Source organism: Microcaecilia unicolor, chromosome 1, assembly GCF_901765095.1.
Source record: "Microcaecilia unicolor chromosome 1, aMicUni1.1, whole genome shotgun sequence".
Classification (NCBI taxonomy): domain Eukaryota; kingdom Metazoa; phylum Chordata; class Amphibia; order Gymnophiona; family Siphonopidae; genus Microcaecilia; species Microcaecilia unicolor.
The window spans coordinates 205045037-205070513 of NC_044031.1; the positions used below are offsets into that span (position 1 = coordinate 205045037).

The 25477-nt window shown below is 41.7% G+C and overlaps 1 protein-coding gene across 4 annotated transcripts in view; it reads left to right on the forward strand.

Moving 5' to 3' along the window:
* Positions 1–25477, forward strand: part of LOC115460163 (cytochrome c oxidase assembly factor 1 homolog) — a 159580-nt gene that overhangs the window by 115266 nt on the left and 18837 nt on the right. For 3 of the 4 annotated variants that reach the window (XM_030190001.1, XM_030190003.1, XM_030190002.1), the window contains 2 exons: positions 18577–18644; positions 22348–22375. The exons of the other annotated variant lie outside the window; for it this stretch is intronic. The gene's annotated coding sequence lies outside the window, so the exon portion shown is untranslated. The remainder of the gene's footprint in view (positions 1–18576; positions 18645–22347; positions 22376–25477) is intronic. 4 annotated transcript variants of the gene reach the window in all.

Here is a 25477-nt window from a genome sequence, read left to right on the forward strand (position 1 = left end):
GTCTTGGGAAAATATCACATGTACAGAATCTCAGTTGGAAAAATATCACATGTACAGAATCTAATATCAATAGCTTAGGTAATAATAATAAGCAATCAGACTAATTTGATAAGGAACAGTTGTAAAGAGGACAAAGAAAATGAGAGAGAGAGAGAGAGAGAGATCACAGCGTGTTTCCTGAGACCATGGCTTTCTTAGAGAGAGAGAGAGAGAGAGAGAGAGAGAGAGAGATAGGTCACATGTTATCTGAAAACATGTAGGGATCAGCACATGTTATCTGAAAGTATGGAGAGAGAGAGAGAGAGAAATAGCAGAAAATATATCAGGGGTTCAAGCAGGAAATATATCAGTGGTTCTGAAGTGAGATAAAATATAAAGAAAGGAGAGGATAGTTCTCTGTTATAAAGAAATAGTTCTTACCAGAAGCAATGCAGAAATAAAGAAGGGAAAATATATTTCCTGGAGAATAGCCAATTAGCAAGGATGCCCTGAATCAGGACAGAGAAAAGTCTCTTGCAAAATATGGCTAATTCTGAAGATTTCTTTGTGTGCAGGTATGCTTATAGAAAAAGTGATGTCGTCACCTCTCCCCCCTCCTACACCAATCGAAGGTAGCATAGGTGTCCTGCCAACACCCTATTGGTACATTTGACCTTACCATCTTGTAACTGAAGAAAAGATGTGTATTCCAGATACTGGGCTGCCATAGTAATGAAAGCTTATCACAACTTGTGATTAGCCAGGGATGTCTGCATTTCTGTCTATGGCTACCAGCAGTGACTAGCAGCCAGGTACAGAAAAGACAGAAGGGGGGGGGGGGGGGGGGGGGATGGGAGGCAGTACAGTACAGGTAAAGTAGAACATCTTTTTACAAAACAAAAGGTAAAATATGTAGTGCAGTATCTCAAAGCATACTCACACAGCCAGCACTTAGTTGGAAACAGCTCCAAAAGCCATCTGGAAAAAGAAAATATTCAATTTGGTCTTAAATTTGAATAAAGAGGATTCAGATCTGATGTTGGCTGATAGCATGTAGGCTGTTCCAGAGACTAGGGGCTAAAACAAAGAAAGCAGAGTTTCAAGTAGATTCATAAAAATGCCTGCTTGGGAGAGGGTAGTACTAAACAATTAGAATCTAAGGATTGGAGCGCATGAGAAGGAGTGTAGGGAATGATTAAAGACACAAGGTAAGATGGGCTGCCAAGATGCAATGTCTTATGGGTAAGAACATAGAGGCATATTTTCAAAGCACTTAGGCTTATAAAGTTACGTGGAGGGGCATAATCGAATGCGAACGCCTATCTCCATGGGTCTCTATGTCCGAAAATGGGTATGTGAAGAGGTGGGACAGCCCGGATTTTTGAAAAAAAATGGACGTCCATCTTTTTTTTCGATAATACGGTTTGTACGGACCAAATGCCATGAATTTGTTCGTTTCTGAGCTGGGCGTTTGTTTTTTTTAGCGATAATGGAAACTAAAAACGCCCAGCTCAAAAACGTCCTAATCCGAGCCATTTGGTCATGGGAGGGGCGAGGATTCGTAGTACACTGGCCCCCCCTGATATGCCAGGACACCAACTGGGCACCCTAGAGGTCAGTGCGGTGGACTTCAGAAAAAGCTCCCACATGCATAGCTCCCTTACCACGGGTGCTGAGCACCCAACCCCCCCTCCCCCAAAACCCACTACCCACAAATGCACAACACTACCATAGCTCTTAGGGGTGAAGGGGGCACCTACATGTGGGTACAGTGGGTTTTGGAGGCCTCCCATTTACCAGCACAAGTGTTACAGGTAGGGGGGGATGGGCCTGGGTCCACATACCTGAAGTGCACTGCTGTACCCACTAAAAGTGCTCCAGGGACCTGCATACATGCAGGCCTCTAGGACTAATCTCTCCGAAAACGTCCTTTATTGGAATAAGCACGTTTACTCACAGTTAACTGCAGATCAGAGGTTGTGCCCCACTGGCAACGAGTCTCCCTGGTACTGAGATTAGCAGTAGGTCAGAGCTGGCAGAATGCTGTACAATGCCCTCTTTCAGCAACATTCAAGGTAAGAACTAGGTTCTGTAACGTGGCTAACACATGAAAGGGATCTAAAACTGGCTTACAAAAATGGCCACTGCCTCATGGACTACCAGAAAGAAAACAGGGCACACTCTGACCCAGTAAGCAGGGGGAAAAGCACCATGGGAGTACAGCCTACCAACTACCAACATCGTGAGCATTTACCACAAGCTAGTGGAATCACGGAGCCCAATATCTTACACCCACCACAATGCATTGCTGATGTGACTCTGCAGTACGCATAACAGAAAAGGTGTCACACTCACCCGAGAGCCACATCAGAACCAGGGAAAGGCTGTCAGAGGATAGAACACATTCTGCTGTCATGGAGGTGGGTACGGCATTTGAGGCTGGCATAGAGGCTGGAAAACAAAATTTATAAAGTGGGGTTTTTTTTGGTGGGAGGGGGTTAGTGACTACTGGGGGAGTCCGGGGAGGTCATCCCCGATTCCCTCCAGTGGTCATCTGGGCAGTTGGGGGCACTTTTTTGGGACTTGTTCGTGAAAAAAAGGGTCCAAAAAAAGTGACCCAAAATTGCGCTAAAAACGCCTTTTTTTCCGATTATCAGCTAAAGACGCCCATCTCTCCTCGGCTGATAACCACGCCCCAGTCCCGCCTTCACCACGCCTATGACACGCCCCCGTCAACTTTACCCATTTCCGTGACGGATTGCAGTTGGAAACGCCCAAAATCAGCTTTCGATTATGGGCGCCCACGGGAGAAAGATGCCCAGCTCCCGATTTGGGTCATAATATAGGCGTCTTTCACTTTCGATTATGAGCTGGATAGTAACCTATGGAACTTTTCAAGTCTAAGTGCTTTAAAGATGAGCTCCATAATACCATAGTAGATGAAGGCAGATAAAGATCTATATTGCCACTTGCAGAAGCAAGATTGACTGAAGATTTACAACTGAAAAATTACAAGAGGACCTTACGAGACTGGGAGACTGGGCGGCTAAATGGCAGATGATGTTTAATGTGAGCAAGTGCAAAGTGATGCATGTGGGAAAAAAGAACCCGAATTATAGCTACGTCATGCAAGGTTCCACGTTAGGAGTTACGGACCAAGAAAGGGATCTGGGTGTCATCGTCGATAACACACTGAAACCTTCTGCTCAGTATGCTGCTGCGGCTAAGAAAGCGAATAGAATGTTGGTTATTATTAGGAAAGGTATGGAAAACAGGTGTGAGGATGTTATAATGCCGTTGTATCGCTCCATGGTGCGACCGCACCTTGAGTATTGTGTTCAATTCTGGTCGCCGCATCTCAAGAAAGATATAGTAGAATTGGAAAAGGTGCAACGAAGGGCGACTAAAATGATAGTGGGGATGGGACAACTTCCCTATGAAGAAAGACTAAGGAGGCTAGGGCTATACAGCTTGGAGAAGAGACGGCTGAGGGGAGACATGATAGAGGTATATAAAATAATGAGTGGAGTGGAACAGGTGGATGTGAAGCTTCTGTTCACGCTTTCCAAAAATACTAGGACTAGGGGGCATGCGATGAAACTACAGTGTAGTAAATTTAAAACAAATCGGAGAAAATTTTTCTTCACCCAACGTGTAATTAAACTCTGGAATTCGTTGCCGGAGAAAGTGGTGAAGGCGGTTAGCTTAGCAGAGTTTAAAAAGAGGTTGGACGGTTTCCTAAAGGACAAGTCCATAAACCGCTACTAAACGGACTTGGAAAAATCCAAAATTCCAGGAATAACATGTATAGAATGTTTGTACGTTTGGGAAGCTTGCCAGGTGCCCTTGGCCTGGATTGGCCGCTGTCGTGGACAGGATGCTGGGCTCGATGGACCCTTGGTCTTTTCCCAGTATGGCATTACTTATATACTTATGTACTTATGCCCAGAAAAGGCCGCTAGACCACCAGAGCATTTAAAAGTAGGTCCGGGGGACAGCCTTTGGGTAGTTGGGTAGTCCTTGTTCCAGAGCTTCCTTTCAATCAAAAGAGACTCACCTCCTGTGCATTTATGCCACATAGGTATTTAAATGTCTCTATCCATAGGGTTTTTCAACAAACCCAATCTGAAATTAAAGAGTGTAAGGATCCTGCCTCTACAATAATTAATGAGAGAACTTTGATTCAACACAAATTTGAACAACTAGAAAATTTCAATAAAGGATTGAATATATGTGTGCTTAATTTCCCTAAGGCAGCTGGTTTAGATCCTGTTGAATATTTCAAGAAATACCTTGTTGAAGTTTTGAAGTTTTCTCTAAATGCCATACCTCCAGTCAATAACATTTACTACTTACCAAATATCCCAGAATCTTCAATGGGACCTGCTGAATGAAATCAAGTGCAAGTTCAAGGTGATAACATTTTAAAAGATTTATCTGCAGTGTTGGAGGATTTGTTACCAGATGCCCAAGAAAGAGCTACTTTATTAATGTCATTTGTATTTGAGCAAGATTGAAATGCTGTGATGAAAATATGTTTTCATAATTCTCAAATGACATTTTGTGGACAAAAGCTGTGGATATATCCTGATTTCACTAAGGTGACTCAGGAAAGAAGAAAATAATATTTGGCAATGCATACAGAGACACAGAATTTAGGTGCTACTTTTTGTTAGCATACCCATATGCAAGTGTGTAGTTTGTTACTTAGTATGCCTTTTTTGTTCCAGCCCAACTTAGAGCTTTTCTGGATCTAAAGAAAATTTCTAGTGGTATTAATAACTAGTTGAATTTTATTATTGTGTCTTGAGGATTTAACGTGTTACTGAGTATACCTTGAAATGTTACCTTAATTTCTCCACTTTGTTTTACAGGACACTCCCTCTCCCTCAGATAGGGGGTCCAAGAAAGAGATTTGCAATTGTCTTTATTAAGTTTCCTCTGTTTCTTTTCTATTTTATATCTCTGTTTTTCTGTAACAACTGTAGGGTTGCTTGTGAGATATTTTTTCAAAATTAAAAAAAAACCCAAAATGTCTATCATAGAGTGTCTCCTGCCTTTTTATTTTTATTTATTGCATTTGTACCCCACATTTTCCCACCTATTTGCAGGCTTAATGTGGCTTACATAGTACCGTCAATGCGTTTGCCCAGTCAGTTGATAACAAATACAAGGTTGTATAGTGATCATATGAATTATAAGTAGAGGGTCGCAAGGGATAAAGATTGCGTGTTGTCCAGTACGATTATAGTCATGCTGTGTTGCTGGGTGAAGAGGTTTACGTGGGGTCATTGGGGTAGGCCATTTTGAAGAGGTTGGTTTTTAGTGATTTCCTGAAGTTCAAGTGGCCGTGCATTGTTCTCACAGCTTTTGGGAGGCCATTCCATAGTTTTGCGCTTATGTAGGAGAATCCGGATGCGTAAGTTGTTTTGTATTTCAGTCCTTTGCAATTTGGGTAATGTAGGTTTAGGTAGGATCTTGACGATTTGACTTTGTTTCTTATTGGCAGATCTATGAGGTCTGTCATGTATCCTGGGACTACGCCGTATATGATTTTGTGGACTAAAGGTGCAAATTTTGAAGGTGATCTGTTCTTTGATTGGGAGCCAGTGCAATTTTTCTTAAAAAGGTTTGGCATTTTCGAAGCGTGTTCTTATTCATATTGAGATCTTTAAGTCTGTCCCCATACACTTTATGATGAAGACCAATGACCATTTTAGAAGCCACCCTCTGGACCGACTCTATTTTGTTTATATCTTTTTTTTAAATATGTTTCATTTATTCAATGAAAATACAATGTAATACTAACATAAGCAAACAAATTCTTAGAATCACATAGCTATAACATAAGCATTACATAGTTTTATATGAACAAAAGAAAAGCCCCCACCCCTCCCAATCCAACCCCTACTATAATTATCAATCTCAGCAGGACTGAGGGAGTAGTCAGTACACTACAAAGAGATTGCTAAAAGTGGTCCTATGGGCCATGGGGAGATGATCTCCAAGTTGTATAAATATCCCATATTTTACAATGTGGAACAATACGCCCATGCTTCTGTCCAGTCATTTGGGACATCAAGCAATAATAATCTACTTTCTGAAAAACTTTCTCCGAAGGTAGTACCACAGATTGTTTCCATAGTTGAGCCAGAAATGTTCTGACCACACAGTAAATATATGCGTCAGCAAAGAGTGTATCTCTTTAGAGATTCCTGAGGCCCTGTAGTTCAATAAGCAGCAATCTTCCTGGATGGGTTGTTTATATCTTTTTGATGGTGCTGCAGGTCTCCAGAATTGTACACAATATTGTAAATGAGGTCTCACCAGAGTCTTATACAGGAGCATCATCACTTCCTTTTTCTTACTGGCCATTCCTCTCCCTATGCACCTAAGCATCCTTCTATCTTTCACTGTCACCTTTTCTACTTGCTTGACCAATCTTAATATTATCACATACAATCACACTTCTTTTTCATACACAAAAGTTCTTCACCCCCTAAACTGTACTGTTCCCTCAGGTTTTTGCAGCCCAAATGCTTGATCCTGCATTTTTTAGCATTAAATCTTAGCTGCCAAATTCCAAACCATTCCTGTAGCTTCACTAAGTCCTTCCTCATGTTATCCACACCATCAGGGGTGTCTACCCTATTTCAGATTTTGGTATCATCTGCAAAGAGGCAAAACTTACCAGACAGCCCTTCAGCAATATCGCTTAGAAAAATGTTAAAAAGAAACGCCCCAAGAACTGAACCTTGCAGCATACCACTGGTAACATTCTTTTCCTCAGAATGAGCTCCATTTACTACCAGCCTCTGTCGCCTTCCATTCAATTAGTTCCTAACCCAGTCAGTTACTTTAGGGCCCATACTAAGAGCACTCAGTTTATTTATTAGTCATATATGCAGAACCGTGTCAAAGGATTTGCTAAAATTTAAATGCAACACATCTAGTGCTTTTCCTCAATCCAACTCTCCGGTCACTCAGTGAAAGAAATTAGTGAGATTTATCTGACAACACCTGCCTCTAGTGAAACCATATTGCCTCAGGTCCTGTAATCCATTGGATTCTAAAAATATTACTATTCTCAGTTTTAAAAGTGTTTCCATTTAGTTTTCTTACCACAGAAGTCAGACTTACCGGCCTGTAGTTCCCAACCTCTTCCTTGCTTTCACTTTTTTGGAGAGGGACTACATCTGCTCTTCTCCAGTCCAGCCACTAGAACTTCCCTAAGTTCTTTCAGTACCCTTGGATGTATTTCATCCAGCCCCTTTGCTTTGTCCACCTTTAGTTTAGCCAGCTTCTAAGAACACAGTCTTTTGCAAATTGTTCAGTGATTACCAGCCCTCCATTCCTATTGGTGTTTGTCTTCTGCGGTCCTGCTCTCAGCCCTTCCTCTGTGAACACAGAACAGAAATATTTGTTAAGCAATTCTACCTTATCTTTATCAGCTTCTACATATTCCTCCCCTTCACCTTTGAGTCTCACAATGTCACTTCCTCCTATCACTAATCTACCTAAAAAATGTCTTGTCCCCCCCATTTTACTATATTGACAATATTTTCTTCCATTTGCATCTTTGCTTTCCTGACTACTCTATCAGCTTCTCTTAGCTTTTCCAGATATTGTCGCATGTCTTCCTTTTTCTACAATCTCTTGTAAAGGCTAACTTTTTTTTCCTTACCTTTTCAGCTACTACTTTTGAGAACCAAAGCGGCCTCCTTTTCCTCTTACTTTTATTTACTTTCCTTATAAAAAGGTTTGTTGCCCTTATAATAGCTCCTTTCAGTTTTGCCTACTGCTTTCCAACTTTTTCTAGATGTTTCCATCCAGACAGCAATTCCTTGAGGTAATCCCCCATCTGAACATTAGGGTTTTTTTGAAGTCTAGAACCTTCACTTGTGAATGAACCTTCTCCACATCTATCTTAATATTAAACCACACCATGTGGTGATGTCTGTATGTCAGATGATCACCTATTATAACATCAGAAACAGCCCCCCCTTAGTAAGCACTAAGTCCAGTATGGCCTTATCCTGCATGGGTTCCATTACCAACTGCTGGAATAGTTCCCCCTGTAGAGAACCCAGGATCTCCATGTTTCTAAAAGACCCTGAAATAGGGATACCTCAATCAACATCTGGCATATTAAAATCACCTATTAGTAGTACTTTCCCTATCACAGCTATAGAATGTCTTCAATTAAATCTCTGCACTTTAAGCTTTTGGGTAGCAACTCTCGAATTACACCCTTTCTACCTATCTGTGGAAATGTAGATTTTCCCCCAGGTATGTCTCTGGCGACCTTTGCGCATTGGACCCAGGGTGGTGCGCTATATTTGTTGCATGTTGTTCAGGATTCTTGGCAGATTAACTCTTTTAGAGATTTGCAGACTAAGTTTGGGTTGCCTGGTGTGGCTCTTTTCCAGTATTATCAGTTGAGACATTATGTTTCTTACATAAGAACATAAAAGTAGCCATACTGGGTCAGACCAATGGTCCATCAAGCCCAGTATCCTGTTTTCCAAATAGTGGCCAAGCCAGGTCACAAGGACCTGGCAGAAACCCAATTAGCAGCAACATTCCATGCTAACAATCCCAGGGCAAGCAGTGGCTTCCCCCATATCCATCTCAATAACAGACTATGGACTTATCCTCCAGGAACTTGTCCAAACATTTTTTAAACCCAGATATACTAACCGCCATTACCACATCCTCTGGCAATGAGTTCCAGAGCTTAACTATTCTTTGAGTGAAAAAATATTTCCTCCACCGGAAGGGAAATGCATTTTTATGTCACGTCTAATTTGTTAACATGTATTTAAGTGCTGGTGTTGTCCCCATTTTTTGTTGCTCTTTATTGTATTTGTGTTTTGCTGTATTCCGCATTTGGACTTGGTTTTATCTGTGAACAGGGAGAATATAAATTGTGAGTGAAATGAAAGTATACTGATTCCTATGGAGACAGCATCAATAAGTATGCCTTAAATATTATATAAAATGTATCAACGAAGCTGTTTGGGAAATAGAAGAGCAACAGTCACTTTCAGTTTTTTGCCCTAAGAGCATGCTGACCTCATGGCTTGTATTGTCCTGGTTCAAATTCAAATGTTGCTGATGCCTGGCAAATGACTTTGCATATTGAACAAGTGGGAAAAGCATGTAGAGCATGGCTCATGTAAATCTTTCCAACCCTACTGTATGTATATACGTAATGTAAGTTTTTTGTGTGTGTATCTGATCGGGAGGGGAGAGGGGAAGGTGATTTCAATAGAGCAGTTCCTAAATGTTCTTTTGGTTTTGAAAGAATAATAATGAAAACTAGAGTGTCACCAGATTTCAAAGAGTGAATTTTAGTTTAACCACAGGATGCCAGAGTCCCAAGATAACATGCTTCCCCAGTACTAAAAGCAATATATATTTCAAACAGTAGAAACCTATAGGATTCAGTTACCAGGTGTCACTGTGCATAGCAACCATTAAGAAAGCTAGATGGTTCATTCACTAGGATTCACTGTAGAATAGAGGTGTGCATGGGGATGTAATATGGTCCCCATCCCCATCTGTCTGTAGTCAGTTCTATTCCATCTTCCATCCCCATCATATTGCTACTGCCCCCTCACCATCTCCAGTTGATTCTTTTCCGTCGGCGTACCATCCCCATCATATTGGTACCGTCTCCGCACCATCCTCCAGTTTTCTCTTTCTCATCCCCATACCCAACCTGTATTTAAAAGATCTTGTAAATTCAAAGAAAACACAAAATGTGTCCTAAAGCTTGTTAAAATTTAACACAAGACAATAGGCATAGCTTTGTTAAATAGGCAACAAAAAAATATTATTTATTAATGTGGACTGTGAAAAAAATCATTTCAAACAATGTAAAAGTAATAAACGATTTATAGAGCCAGAGCACAGTTCCGGTCTACATTTCTCGATTGTTCATCCTGCAACTGAAAACTGAAAAAGAATGTTCTGCTGATTTGCTGGTGGCAGGAGTTCTAAGCAAGGAAACAGGAACAAGTTTTTGGCCACACATGGAACTTTTGTTACCAGTAGGTAGTAAGAGACCAGCAGAATTCCTCGTCTGAGCTCGATATGTATCTACTTTGTTGATCACTGAAGATTTTTTCTGGCTTTTGAGTAAGTCTCAAAAAATAAATCTACCTCTGATTCTTCTAATTTTGGATATTTTATTGGTGGTCTGCATTGACTAAAGCTTGATCTGCTGTCAGTGCTCGGTCTGGCAGGCCACAATGAATATTCATGAGATAGATTTACATGCAGTTGAGGTAGTGCATGCAAGTCTCTGTCATGAATATTCATTCTGAGTATCCTGAAAACTTGACTGGCTGGAGTGCCTCCGGGACCAGGTTTGGGAATCAATGGTTTATGGTATTGTTCTACTCTTCGACTGTCATGAGACTAAACAACTCTTCAGCTTTGGGTCCAGCAACATTGCTGCCAAGTGTGTCTCTGTAACTATAAAACACTGATCCAGACATAGGCAGTCGGTGGCCCAACTGTTTGGGGAGGCTAAAGGGGGTGGGGTTAGGGGTGGGGCCAGGGGTGGAGCTTAAATCCATAATTGTCTGATAACATGCAGAAAAAATAAATAAATAAAAATAAAAGTCACAATTAATACCTTTTATTAAATTTAGATATTAGATATGTATCATATGTCAAAGAATAAAGTGGTTGCTCCAAGCATATTCTAACCACAATCACTCAACTGCAAAACACTATACACAACTTTGTCCAAAAACACACTCAGAACCTTACTGTACCATAAATATTACACTGGGCAGAACCTAATACACCAATATACCACCCATATGGAACATGCAGACTGTCAACAATATGAAACAAGGGATCATATCATCACAATTCTCATGTAGAGCCACTAAACACCCTAATTCATGTTTAATGTGGGATAAAATGCCATAAATAAGTAAATAAATATAAACTTATAGTAACATAGTAACATAGTAGATGACGGCAGAAAAAGACCTGCACGGTCCATCCAGTCTGCCCAACAAGATAACTCATATTTGCTGCTTTTTGTGTATACCCTACTTTGATTTGTACCTATGCTCTTCAGGGCACAGACCGTATAAGTCTGCCCCGCACTATCCCTGCCTCCCAACCACCAGCCCCACCTCTCAACCACCGGCTCTGGCACAGGCACAGACTGTATAAGTCTGCCCAGCACTATCCTCACCTCCCCAGCCCTGCCTCCCAACCCCGGCTCTGGCACAGACCGTACAAGTCTGTCCAGCACTATCCCCGCCTCCCAACCACCAGTCCCGCTTCCCACCACTGGCTCTGGCACAGACCGTATAAGTCTGCCCAGCCCTATCCCCGCCTCCCAAACTCCAGCCCCGCCTCCCGATCTTGACTAAGCTCCTGAGGATCCATTCCTTCGGCACAGGATTCCTTTATGCTTATCCCACGCATGTTTGAATTCCGTTACCGTTTTCATTTCCACCACCTCCCGCGGGAGGGCATTCCAAGCATCCACTACTCTCTCCGTGAAAAAATACTTCCTGACATTTTTCTTGAGTCTGCCCCCCTTCAATCTCATTTCATGTCCTCTCGTTCTACCACCTTCCCATCTCCGGAAAAGATTTGTTTGCGGATTAATACCTTTCAAATATTTGAACGTCTGTATCATATCACCCCTGTTTCTCCTTTCCTCCAGAGTATACATGTTTAGTTCAGCAAGTCTCTCCTCATACGTCTTGTAACGCAAATCCCATACCATTCTCGTAGCTTTTCTTTGCACCGCTTCAATTCTTTTTACATCCTTAACAAGATACGGCCTCCAAAACTGAACACAATACTCCAGGTGGGGTCTCACCAACGACTTACACAGGGGCATCAACACCCCCTTTCTTCTGCTGGTCACACCTCTCTTTATACAGCCTAACAACCTTCTAGCTACTGCCACCGCCTTGTCACACTGTTTCGTCGCCTTCAAATCCTCAGATACTATCACCCCAAGATCCCTCTCTCCGCCCGTACCTATCAGACTCTCCCCACCTAACACATACGTCTCCCGTGGATTTCTACTTCCTAAGTGCATCACTTTGCATTTCTTCGCATTGAATTTTAATTGCCAAACCTTAGACCATTCTTCTAGCTTCCGTATGTCCTTTTTCATGTTTTCCACTCCCTCCGGGGTGTCCACTCTGTTACAGATCTTAGTATCATCCGCAAATAGGCAAACTTTACCTTCTAACCCTTCAGCAATGTCACTCACAAATATATTTAACAGAATCGGCCCCAGCACCGATCCTTGAGGCACTCCACTACTTACCTTTCGCTCCTCCGAGCGAATTCCATTCACCACCACCCTCTGGCGTCTGTCCGTCAACCAGTTCCTAATCCAGTTCACCACTTCGGGTCCTATCTTCAGCCCCTCCAGTTTATTTAAGAGCCTCCTGTGGGGAACCGTGTCAAAAGCTTTGCTGAAATCTAAGTAGATTACGTCCATAGCTCATCCCTGATTCAGTTCTCCTGTCACCCAATCAAAGAACTCAATGAGGTTCGTTTGGCACGATTTCCCTTTGATAAATCCATGCTGTCTCGGATCTTGCAACTTATTGGCTTCCAGGAAATTCACTATCCTTTCCTTCAGCATCGCTTCCATTACTTTTCCAATAACTGAAGTGAGGCTTACCGGCCTGTAGTTTGCAGCTTCTTCCCTATCACCACTTTTGTGAAGTGGGACCACATCCGCCGATCTCCAATCCCTCGGAACCTCTCCCGTCTCCAAGGATTTATTAAACAAATCTTTAAGAGGACCCGCCAGAACCTCTCTGAGCTCCCTCAATATCCTAGGGTGGATCCCATCTGGCCCCATGGCTTTGTCCACCTTTAGCTTTTCAAGTTGTTCATACACACTCTCTTCCGTGAACGGTGCTCTATCCACTTCAATCTCATTTGTACTTTTTGCAGTCCATCGCGGTCCTTCTCCAAGATTTTCTTCTGTGAAAACAGAACAGAAGTATCTATTTAGCAAATTTGCTTTTTCTTCATCATTATCCACATAGCGGTTCGCAGTATCTTTTAGTCTCACAATTCCCTTTTTAGTCATTTTCCTTTCACTAATATACCTGAAGAAAATTTTGCCTCCCCTCCTCACATTTCTAGCCATTTGTTCTTCCGTTTGCGCTTTCGCCAGTCGTATCTCTCTCTTGGCTTCTTTCAGTTTCATCTGGTATTCCTCCTTGTGTCCCTTTTCATGAGTTTTTTTGTATTTCTGGAACGCCAACTCTTTAGCCTTTATTTTCTCAGCCACTTGCTTGGAGAACCATATTGGTTTCCTTTTTCTCTTGCTTTTATTTACTTTCCTTACATAAAGGTTCGTGGCCCTATTTATAGCTTCTTTCAGTCTGGACCACTGTCCTTCCACTTCTTGTATTTCCTCCCATCCCATCAGCTCCTTCCTCAGGTATTCCCCCATTTTACTAAAGTCAGCATGTTTGAAATCCAGGACTTTGAGTTTTGAGTGGCCACCCTCCTCTTCAGCCGTCATATCAAACCAAACCGTTTGATGGTCACTGTTGCCCAGGTAGGCACCCACTCGGACATTTGACACATTATCCCCATTTGTGAGTACCAGATCTAGCGTCGCTCCCTCCCTCGTGGGTTCTGACACCATTTGTCTGAGTAAAGCACTTTGAAAAGCATCCACGATCTCTCTGCTTCTTTCCGATTTCGCAGACGGAACCGTCCAATCTACATCCGGCAGATTGAAATCTCCCAACAACAGCACCTCTCTTTTCTTCCCCAACTTTTGAATATCAGCGATCAGATCTTTATCTAGGTCCTCCAAATGTGTCGGAGGTCTGTAGACAACACCCACATGGACCGAGGTTTTATCCTTTCTTTTTAAGGTGATCCATATCGCTTCTTCCTTTCCCCAGTTCCCTGTCATTTCAGTCGCTGTGATATCATTTCTCACATACAGAGCTACTCCTCCACCTTTACTTTTAATGTTGAGCACCTGATTCTCAAAGTGGACATATTCCAAACACTATAATGAAAATAAAATTATCTTTTCTACCTTTGTTGTCTGGTGACTTTTTCTGATCATGCTGGCCCAGTATCCGTTCTGCTGCTATCTGTCCTCAGTGCAGGTCAGGAAGTCATCCTCGTTAAATATCTCCCTGGCAACCCAGGACACCTCCAGCCAAACCCCCCCTGCTTTCCCAGCAGTAAGGTAAACAAATCGTAAACTAATTTCTACAACTGCTATAGGGCTTTCACTGCAGCTCCTGCTGTGAGGATAGAGGTAAATCAACAATTTAATCCCCTCAGAGCAGCTGGACTCCACAGCTGATCCATTCTGCTGCAGCAGGGGTGAGGCTTAGCCTCTCCAAGCCTCTTATACCGGGCGCCTATGGATCCAGATGATCTGCAAGACAATTCTTTAAGGATGCTATCACATGGCTGTCTGAGCTTGCAATTGTCAGATGCCATTTCAGCTGATATTTTGTTGGGATCACCAGATGTAGTGAAGGCTTAGTATCGACAGTTCATTTGTAGCCCTGTCAAATGTTTCCAATACCATAATAACTTCTGCCAGCAAGGAGTAATCAAGTTTTCAAGTTTTTATTAGTCTTGATATACTGTTTTCAAGGAGCCTTTCAGAGTGGTTTACAAAGTAAAATAAAAAAGGTATAGAAAGGAACTACATTTTAAGAATAGAGGAAAGAAAAGTAGAATAGGATGAGGCAGCAACTACGTCTTTGAAGAGAAAGGTCTTACGCTTACTTTGGAATCTAATTTGTGATGCTTACAATCCAATTGTTGAGGGCAATGCATTCTAAAGGGGAGGAGCCATGACACTAAAAATACATGTACGAACATGGTCACAGTACAATTGCACACAATTTGTCAGGAACTGCTTGTTTGCACGTAGTTTAGTGGCAATTGTACGCAGCTCTTCCATATTCTGTGCCACAGATTTCAATGTCAGTAGAACGCTGTTCCACCGAGTTGACTTGCACTGCTTGATCGTTTTCTTCAGTGAACACTTGATTTTTGTTCATAGTAACATAATAGAGGACAGCAGATAAAGACTTTTATGGTCCATCCAATCTGCCCAACAAGATAAACTCATAGCATAAGGTATGATGCGATGCTTCACATGTATACCTGATCTTGATTTGTCCTTGTCATTTTCAGGGCATAGCACTGTCCTTCAAAAACTTTTAAAGTTTCATCGAAGCCCCTAAAAAGCCCCACTCCAGCTCATTCAAATCTGTTCAACCACAATCAGGGCAGAGACCGTAGAAGTCTTCCCAGCACTTCTGAAGCTGAATCTGTCCAACCACGATCTGGGTACAGACTATAGAAGTCTGCACAGCACTGGGTTTGCTTCCCAATTATTGGTGTTGCCACCTAATCACCGCTAACCTTCTTTGGATCCATTCCTTCTAAACAGGATTCCTTTGGAATGGATCAAAAGAAGCTTAGCGGTGATTTGGTTGCGACACCAACGATTGGGAAGCAAAGCCAGTGCTGGGCAGACTTCTACGGTCTGTTTGCTGACCCCCAAATTTTATAAATGGCACCTTAAGTTATACATCCAAATTTGGTCGCACGGCCAAATTGTTCACACAACTTAATTAACAAGCCAATCAGTGCTGATAATTGGTACTTAACCAATTAGTGGCAGTAATTAGCTTTAATTAGAACTTTCAAGGAGTATTCTATAATGTGGTGTGTGTAAATTCCAATGCGCACAGCTAAAAATGGGTGAGGCCATGGGTGTGAAATGGGCGGGTTATGGGCATTTCAAAAAATATGCACACTATTATAGAATACACCCAATCTGCGCCTAACTTAGAAACAGGTATTAAGGCATGGTTCTGGGTGGCCTAAATGGCTGCGCCTAAATTTTAGTCACAAGAATGGCCATTAAGCATATTCTATAAACATGTTCTATAAACTACACCTAACGGCGTATTCTAGTTTATACAATCGAGCTAAGCGCATGGTTTTTTGGCACTGATTAAGGCGCCATTTATAGAATTTAGCCCTTAGTAACTACCTCCTTGCACAAAGTTATAAGCTTGCTTACCTCACTGGGTAGGTCATTCGGCTCAACCTCAGTTTTTGATAACTGTAAGGATGATAACACTTGCAAGTGTGCCATTCGGCAACAATTTGTACAGCTCCTAAAGAAACAGTTATGAAATGGTAGCGCTCTGTAGAGCAGATGAGCATGAACCTATCAAAGCTATGTTGCCATTTTCCAGTTTGATTTTAGAAATAACTTATAAAGACATTTTACAAAATCACTTTGAAAACATTTTTTGTGATAAAATTAAAAAGTTTTTTTGCTAAAATAGATAAAATTGAAACAATTGCAATTACAAAGGTGGGAGGTTTTCCTGACTTGTGACGAGACTGCTCAGTGAAAGGATCTAGGTCCAAAGACTGATAAATTTCAGACTGAGCTGCTGAAGTCTTTTCCTACCATTTTTTACTATTATGTTTAAAGTATGAAATATAAAATGTCATCTGTGACTCTTTAAGTCTTGTCAGTTTGTGATTTTTATCAAGTGACAAGAGTAAGCCAAATTGGAGTTTAAAATATTTTTAAAGAAAATACTAAAAGCAGAAACATAAATAATTCCTGAAATCAAGCATAAACCACTTGCTTGTTTGTAGTTTCAAACATTAACAATAAATAAAATATCCTATGCTAGAATACTTCCATTGCTATATAGATCTGGGTGAGGTGTCCTTGGAAAAGTGTGAACCCCATCTGTTTTTTTGCTTACTCACTCTAACACTCTCTCTCTCTTTCACACACACACACATACACACTTTCTTTCTCTCTCTCTCTCTCTCTCTCACACACACAGCGGGACAGCGACGCGATAGAGACGTTCTTTTTATAAATGGTGGCATGACTCCCAACCAGAGTAAGGTGCTAGCCCCACATAGGGTGGGTTTGGAAGCACCTCCTACCTCCTGCTTGGCCCTCAGTAGCCCAGCTGGGGCTCCAAATTATGCAAGTGTGCAGGAATGCCCGGAAAAAGCTCTCGCAGAGCTGCAGGTTCAAGTCTTATAGACAGCAGGTGAGAGGTCTTGGGGGCCACCCCAAGAAGAAATCAGGAGAAAGGGAGGGAGCCTGGAACTGGGAGGGAGGGAGGGAGGCAGGGAAGGGGCCTGGAACTGGGAGGGAGGGAGGCAGGGAGGGAGGGGGCCTGGAACTCGGAGGGACCATGGATGCAGACATTATCTGAACCAACTCAGAAAGAAACAATGCAATGGGAAGATTCTAGAGGAATAGATATTTTACAGCAAAAACTGACGGATGTTTTTTAATCAAATGTTCACTCACACATTAACATATAAGAATTGATGGTAACTCATCTTGAACATTAGCAAAAAATTTTGCCCGTTTTAATGGGCTTAACGGCTTGTGTGTATATATTTGATACTGCATCATCATTGCTGTTACTAGGATTTAATTTGCCTATCTCCAGCTTTATCTCACTGATTGTATTATATGCTTACATTTCATCATTTTACTATTGTTAAGCTGTTAATGCAGTATGAGTTGTTTATGTCAACCTACACCGATTTTACACCAACTTGAATGAGTCTCTTCATAAAGGCAGTTAATAAAGCTCAATAAATAAATACAACTGCCATCCTCTCTATATGTGTTTGTGTGTGTATGTATGTATGTGTCCATGTCTGTTTGTATATGTGTGTGTGTCTATTTGTATCTGTGACTGGGAGATGAAAGAAAAAGGGGATAAACAGTTTGAAAGAAATTCCCTCACTGCTCAGATTCAATATATCCGTGTTTCTGTGTTGAAGCTGCTGTAGCATAGAAATGCATAGGGGCCTTTTTTTTTGGGGGGGGGGGGGGTAGGACTCTTTTACTAAAGCTTAATGTGCGTTAACAGACATGAGTGCATGCTAAATGCAGTATGGGTCATGTGGCATTTAGCACATGCTAATGTCCATTAGGAGGCGCTAAGTTTTAGTAAAAAGGCCCCTTTATTTCTGTGGAACCACTGGTTTGATCTCACCCATTTTCAAACTCCATATCTCTTTTCCCCTGATTTCCAGCTCCCATCTCCCAACCCCCGTGCCAAATTTGATCCGTATTCCATTAAATGTTTGGAGAGTTCTTTTGCCCTGTTGGAAAGTAGAAAATAAGGATAATCATGCTCATGCATAAGAAAATGAAGCAGTTAGTGTATTCTGTGGCTCACAGTGGGTTGGTTGCAACTTCATTCATTATACACTCATTTACATGTAGCTCAAGACTGTTTGATTAGCCAAGCAGGCTGAGCTCTGGGAGTGAATTGGAAAAATATTTGTTTGCTTAAATGTAATAAACCTTAACCATAAATCATAGGCTAGCTTCTGAGAGTCAGACTGAAGACATTTTGTCCCACTTAGCTGATCCAGTCAGTGCTGGTTCTGAAACACTGACCCATACACTCCTCTTAGAAAAATATGTAGTAATTTAAGGACCAATGAGAGAAGATAAAACCAGTAAAATATTATTTTGTCAAATTAGTAGCAATTAAAATTCTTATTTTTTTTATATTTTAGGTAATATTTCTTCCAGCATATCATCTCTTAGAGCAAGCACTCTGTTCCTAAAAGGAAGTAACTGAAAGGTATGGTATGGTGCCATATGTTACAGCTGCACATTCCCTATGTGGGATGATTGTTGCTGAAAATATTTTGGCATGGTTTTTTTTCTGTTTGTCAGCAAATAATTCATTCTCCCAGACTGAAACACTCCCAGGGAAGAACAAATATGCCTGCTTAATTGATTCAGTTCAGAAGCGTGTCGGAAGATAAAATTACTCCTTCCTTTTTATGCAGTCATCTAGCAAGTTCTGTGTTCCCTTCATTTCTGTCACTGCACCCTCTTGAGCAATAACTTCACCAGGTTAATCACGCCTTAAGTAATGCTCCTGATCTCTTGTCTGTGAGCAATGCAAACACAGATATACATCTTCTCACATCTTTTCTTTATTATATGATCCTGTTATTTACCTAAAGAGTGGAATTGAAAACTGGAAAAAATATGAACTGCTCCTTGGAGAGAATTCTTTGTAAACTGGGATAGATTTTTTTTTGGCTATAATTGGAAATAAGAGTGATACATTTCTGAAGTGCTATTATTAGTATGGTTTATGGTTTATTATATTTGATATACTTCCTCTCATATGGGACAGTGAAGCAGTTTACAATTTAAAAATAGCAATACAAAGGAAAGGAACTCTGTTTAAAAAAAACAGGACAGAGAAAAATAGAACCTGAGGAGAATAAAGAGTCGAGATATTGAAGAATAGCATCAATGTAAGCAAGAGAGCATCACACCATTGCATACTCTTAAGACTGTGCTTGCTTGCTGAAGGCTAATTTAAAGAGGTGGGTTTTAAATGATGCTTTGAATTTGGAAAAAAGAAAGTTCAGAGTGGAGTGAAGGAGGGGGGAGCGAGTTCCAGAGGAGGGGGCCAGCACAGTAGAAAGCACTCTGATGCATTGAGTCAAGCCGGGCACATGAGATCGGTGGAACATAGAGGTGACCATCATGGAGCAAGTGAAATGTTCTGGCAGAAGGTGTGAGGAATAATGGACGAAGAGAAAGAAGTGGGGATACAAGAAAAGACCTTGTAAATCATAGTGAGGATTTTAAAATGAATGTGATATTGTACTGGTAGCCAGTAATAATGTTTCACGAGAAGTGGTGTAATGGGATCAAATCTTGTTGCATAGGAAAAAATTCTTAGAGCAGTGTTCTGGATAGTCTGAATACACGTACATAGAAACAGAGAAAAATAAAGGCAGATAAAGACTATCAGGCTTATTTTCTAAAGAGAAGGGCGCCCATCTTTCGACACAAATTGCAAGATGGGCGTCCTTCTCACAGGGTCGCCCAAATTGGCATAATCTTAAGCCAATTTTGGGCGTCCTTAACTGCTTTCCGTCACGGGGATGACCAAAGTTCACGAGGGCGTGTCGGAGGCGTAGCAAAGGTGGGACTGGGGCGTGCCAAACACATGGGCGTCCTCAACTAATAATGGAAAAAGAAGGGCGTCCCTGATGAACACTTGGACGACTTTACCTGGTCCTTTTTTTCTTATGACCAATCCACAAAAATGTGCCCTAAATGACCAGATGACCACCGGACGGAATCAGGGATGACCTCCCCTTACTCCCCCAGTGGTCACTAACTCCCTCCCACCCTAAAAAAATGTTTTAAAATATTTTTTCCAGCATCTATGCCAGCCTCAAATATCATACCCAGCTCCATGACCAGTATGCAGGTTCCTGGAGCAGTTTTAGTGGGTGCAGTGCAATTCAGGCAGGCAGACCCAGGTCCATCCCTCCCCTACTTGTTACACTTGTAGTGGTAAATGTGAACCCTTCAAAACCCACCACAAACCCACTGTACCCACATGTAGGTGCCCCCCTTCACCCATAAGGGCTATGGTAGTGGTTGTACGGTTGTGGGGAGTGGGTTTTTAGGTGGTTTTGGGGGGCTCAGCACACACGGTAAGGGAGTTATGCACCTGGGAGCAATTTCTGAAGTCTACTGCAGTGCCCCCTAGGGTGCCCAGTTGGTGTCTTGACATGTCTGGGGGACCAATGCACTACGAATGCTGGTTCCTCCCACGACCAAAGGGCTTGGATTTGGTTGTTTCTGAGATGGGCGTCCTCGGTTTCCATTATCGCCAAAAATCGGGGACAACCATCTCTAAGGTCGACCTAAATTTTGCGATTTGGGCATCCCCGACCGTATTATCGAAACAAAAGATGGATGCCCATCTTGTTTCGATAATACGGGTTTCCCCGCCCTTTCGCCGGGACGTCCTGCGATGATGTCCTCAGGAAAACTTGGGTGCCCCTTTCAATTATGCCCCTCCACGTGGCCTATCCAGTCTGCCCATTCATGGCAGTCCAGCGTGTATTGTATTGCAGTAGTCAAGCCGAGAAATGACTACGGCATAGAGAAGCGTCATCTGAGATGAAGCATCAGGCCAGAATCAGACTGAATGGAATTGATACAGGGTAAGGAAAGAAGATTTGGCCAGAGTGGAGTAACTTGGTGTCCCATTTGAAGAAAAAGTGCTCTGTTAATGCAAGTTGTTATTATATTTGTGACTAATAGCACTAATTACTGCTTTTATAAGATAGTAGACCCTGTAATTTCCACTTGGCTGGCTGCTGTTATGAGGAGTTTTTATTTCTCTCCTTGAATGACTTCACATCTTGTGAACAGTAGCATTTTAGCCAAAGTGAGTGTGGCACTCTACATTTCTCTACTTTCTCAAGTGGACTGCGGATGAGACAAAGAATTTACAGAGCCAGAAGATGGGAGAAGTAACAACAACATTTTACAGGGATTGTGAGGAGGGGCTGAAGGAAAAGCACAGATAATTAAATAATTACATGCATGGGGTGTGTGCATGCATGCCCCTGTGATATTACACACACCCAAAAGTAAAAGCGGATGAGTTGTCATATCCCTTAATCCCCCTAATTGAAGCTGAAGGGCCAGATGCACCAAGTCTTTTGTTATAAAGCAGGGGTATCCAGCCTCGGTCCTCAAGGGCCACAATCTAATCAGGTTTTCAGAATTTCTCCAACAGCATGCATGAGATCTATTTGTATGTACTGCTTCCATTGAATGCAAATCGATTTCATACATATTCATTGTGGAAATCTTGAAAACCTGACCTGATGAGGGCTGAAGTTGCACATCCCTGTTATAAAGCAAATGTATTAAAAGCCTTTCATTATATTCAGCACTTCGTATTTAATTAGGGCCAAATTCTATAAATGGTGTCTTAAAAATCAGTGCCAAAAAAACCCCACACGGTTAGCATGATTCTATAAACTACGCCGAAAGTTAGGCATAGTTTATAGAATATGCGCATGCGTCGTTCTTGTGACTACAATGCAGGCCACCTAAAACCAGGCCTAAATACCTGCGCCTAAGTTAGGCGCAGTTTGGGTGTATTCTATAATAGTGAGCATAGTTATTTGAAATGCCCACAACTCACCCATTCCACACCCATGGCCATGTCCCCTTTTCGACTGCCCAAATTAGAATTTATGTACACCGCGTTGTAGAATACGCCTAGAAAGTTGTGAGTGTAAATTCTAATTAAAGCCAATTATTGCTGCTAATTGGTTAAGTAGCAATTATCAGCGCTGATTGGCTTGTTAGTCAATTAAGCTATGTGTGCAATTTGGCCATGAGTCCAAATTAGCGCACTTAAGGCAGCATATATAGAATTTGGGGGTTAGTGTATTCTTATCAATTAAAAGTGACTGTATTAAATGCTTTTTTCTTTTTTTTAGAGAGCAGTTCTTATTGGTATTTACCCAGGTAAAGTACCCTGCTTTAAAATTATTCTCCTCAGATGCAGCTAAAAGTTACGATCAGGTAACTTTGTGAACATAGCCAAACTGAAAAGAGGCATTTCTGTGAATGTTAGGTTTGAGAAGGATACCGGAACGTGCACCTTTCTATGTATACTGTCCTGCCCTCACCCCTAAACCACCACAAACAGCAGGTATAGAGCATGCAGAAACTGTTGATGCACACACTTTGCAATTGCTAAGTTTTAAAGAGACAAAAACAAAATTCTAGGCTCAAAAAATTGATACAGCAAATTCAAAATACACTATAAAAAATTAGAGAGGGAAAAGGTGTGCTCATATATAGTACTAGGAATCAATGGAGTAGAATGCCCTCTTAGCCCACCCCTAAAAAAAACTCTTAAAGAAAAAAAAAGCATAAATAGTAATATAAAAATACCTAAGTGTGTGTGAAATCTTAGTCTTTAAAGATAATCAAAAATTTTCATGAAAAATTTTAAAACATAAAAAATGTGTACTTAGATTGCAGTGCTACAACAATGACAGTTCAAAACCCTGATGCCTAGCGCTAGTGATTTGGTGAACTATCCACTCATATATACTTAACTTCCTGTTGACCCAAAGCAGCTACCTCTGACATTGACAGATGAAACTATCTCCGACATAGCTGTTTCACCCACTAAGAGTCTGCATCAGGGAGAACTCTGAATTTAATGAGTCTATGATCCTACTCTGACTCCTTCCCAGCTGATACTCTATAAATATTAAAAGAAAATCCATCTGGTACTTTATTTGCTCTGCCCACTTATGGCACTTCATCAACTTGTCAGTGTGTGATAGCAAACTCTGCCAGAGACCAAATCCTCCTTTCAGACATATATCTTTACCTCTCCTAAACCCCAAACTCACCATAAAAGCTTCTTGATGAGCTGGCTGGACTTATTTATTCCCCATGCCAGCTTGCAATGCTGGGACACGAGCCAGCAGAAGGGAAGATTGAGTTCTCCACCCTAAGCACTTAGGGTCAATTTGGAGGCTTAGGAGTGGTGAGAACAGGGCCAGACAGGGAGGCAATATAATTGGGCCTCTGGCAGGTTGTGTTAACTTGCAAGTTGATGATGTGCTGGGAGGTAGAAGCCAGCAGGGATTGGGTCCTTGGGTAGGTCTTGATGATATGCTGAAAGGGAGAGGAACAGGTAGAACTGGGCCTTCAGTAGGTTTTACTGTAAGATTTATAGAGTGTCCACAGGAAGATGGTAGTGCCTTGATTAATTATTATAATAAAAGTTTTTTGAGGGCTGAGTAGGAGGATCATTGGCTTGGTGTTTAAATTTAGTTGGGAGGGATAACCAGATTACTAACACAGGGGTACTTTTTACTAAGCTGTGTTAAAAAGTGGCTGCAGCCATGAAAATGGCCTTTTTGTATTAAAATTGCTACGCACTGTTGCCATCAATGTGCAGTCATTTAAAAAATTTACCGTGTGAGCACTTACCACCACCCATTTTGTAGAGGGTTAGGGCTCATGTTCTAATCAGTTGGTGGGGGTGTTGTGTCAGTTATGGGTAGAGTAGTTTTTGGGTGTGTGGTAGATTGTAGAGGGGTTAATTTTTGTGGTGGGGGTACTAGCTTTGAAAAGTGTTTGGGGTGGGGCAATTTACAGGTTGGTGGTACAGTGGGGGAAGGGTTAGTTTTTGGGGTAGACCAGTTTGCAGGAGGAGGTTTGAAGGGGTGTGGGCAATTTAGCAATGTTGTAGAAGTTACAGGGGATTTTGTTTTAGGCATGGGGCAGTATGTAGTGTTATATGGCAGTTGCATGGGACATTTTTGGGGATAGAACAGTTTGCAAGTGGTGGGGCAGTTGCAGGGGTATATTGGGGAGGTGTGGCAGATGTGTGTGGTGTCGTTTTTTGAGCATGGGTCATTTACAAGTTGGGTTTCAGGGGATGGAACACTTTCAGATTTGGAAGAGTAGAGAATTCTACTTTTTAAACTTCATTGCTCTATTCTCCAATGACTACATTTCACTCTATCTAAGTTTCTACACTACAGAAGCTGGAACTCCTTTTCACATAAAAAAGAAGTGGACCATATTTTGTGAAGCTCATGTCTCTGGAACCCATGATCCAGTATGGCCCATTTTTTCAAACTCAGTGTGTTCTTGTACTGTTTTTTTCCCCACATGACATGTTTCATCTCATTTTCGTTAAATTTTCAAATTATTATTTTTGCCCGTAGACAGACAGACATTCTCGACCCCCTAATTCTTTACAAATAACACTAGGCAAATAGTCCATAAGAACAAAGTAAAAGAGTTGCAAAACGTACAAAAAGTTTCAAAGGATTTATAATCCTGGGTCTTCTCTGCACATCTTTCACACCTTTTGACAGACTGGAAGGTTGATGTACTCCTTACTCCTCTATATTTTGTATTAACTTATAGGCACTATGGGGTCCTTTTACAAAGTGCGCTAATCATTAGCATGCTTTAAACGCTAGCGACGCCCATAGAAATATATGGGCGACTCTAACATTTAGCCAACACTACAAATGCTAGTGCGCCTTTGTAAAAGGACTCCTCTATAAATAATCAATATCTATGTATATATGTAATGCACCCTTTTGTCTCCTTCAGATTGGGCAGCATCCTCTCTTCTATTTATCAGTCTTTCTCAATTGTACTCTAGCTCCTGGGCATAGGTTAAGACCTGTACTTTACTTCTCTCACAGACCTATGCTCCAGTCTCTCCACTCTGTTTGTCTCTGTGTTCCATAGTGCTCCTTTTTCTTAGATCAGGCAGTTCAGGCAACACCCAAGACTTGAGCCTTACCTCCTGTCTCTTTCAGGATCTCAGCAATCACCAGCTCCATTACCTCCCAGCATCCAGTCCTTTCTCCAATAATGACTATAGACCAGCAGAAGCTTCAGTCTGTCACTCTCTTTTGAGGGTAAGGATTAGATCTCCCCAAGCTATCCTTTTCTCTAGCACTCTGTGCCTCAGGTGACAGCTGTGGTCTAGACTAACGACCCCTGATCAGTTTAATCTCTGTAGTAATAGACCTCTCTCCTTTCAGTTGCACCAGGGGACAGCTGAGGTCCAGACTAACA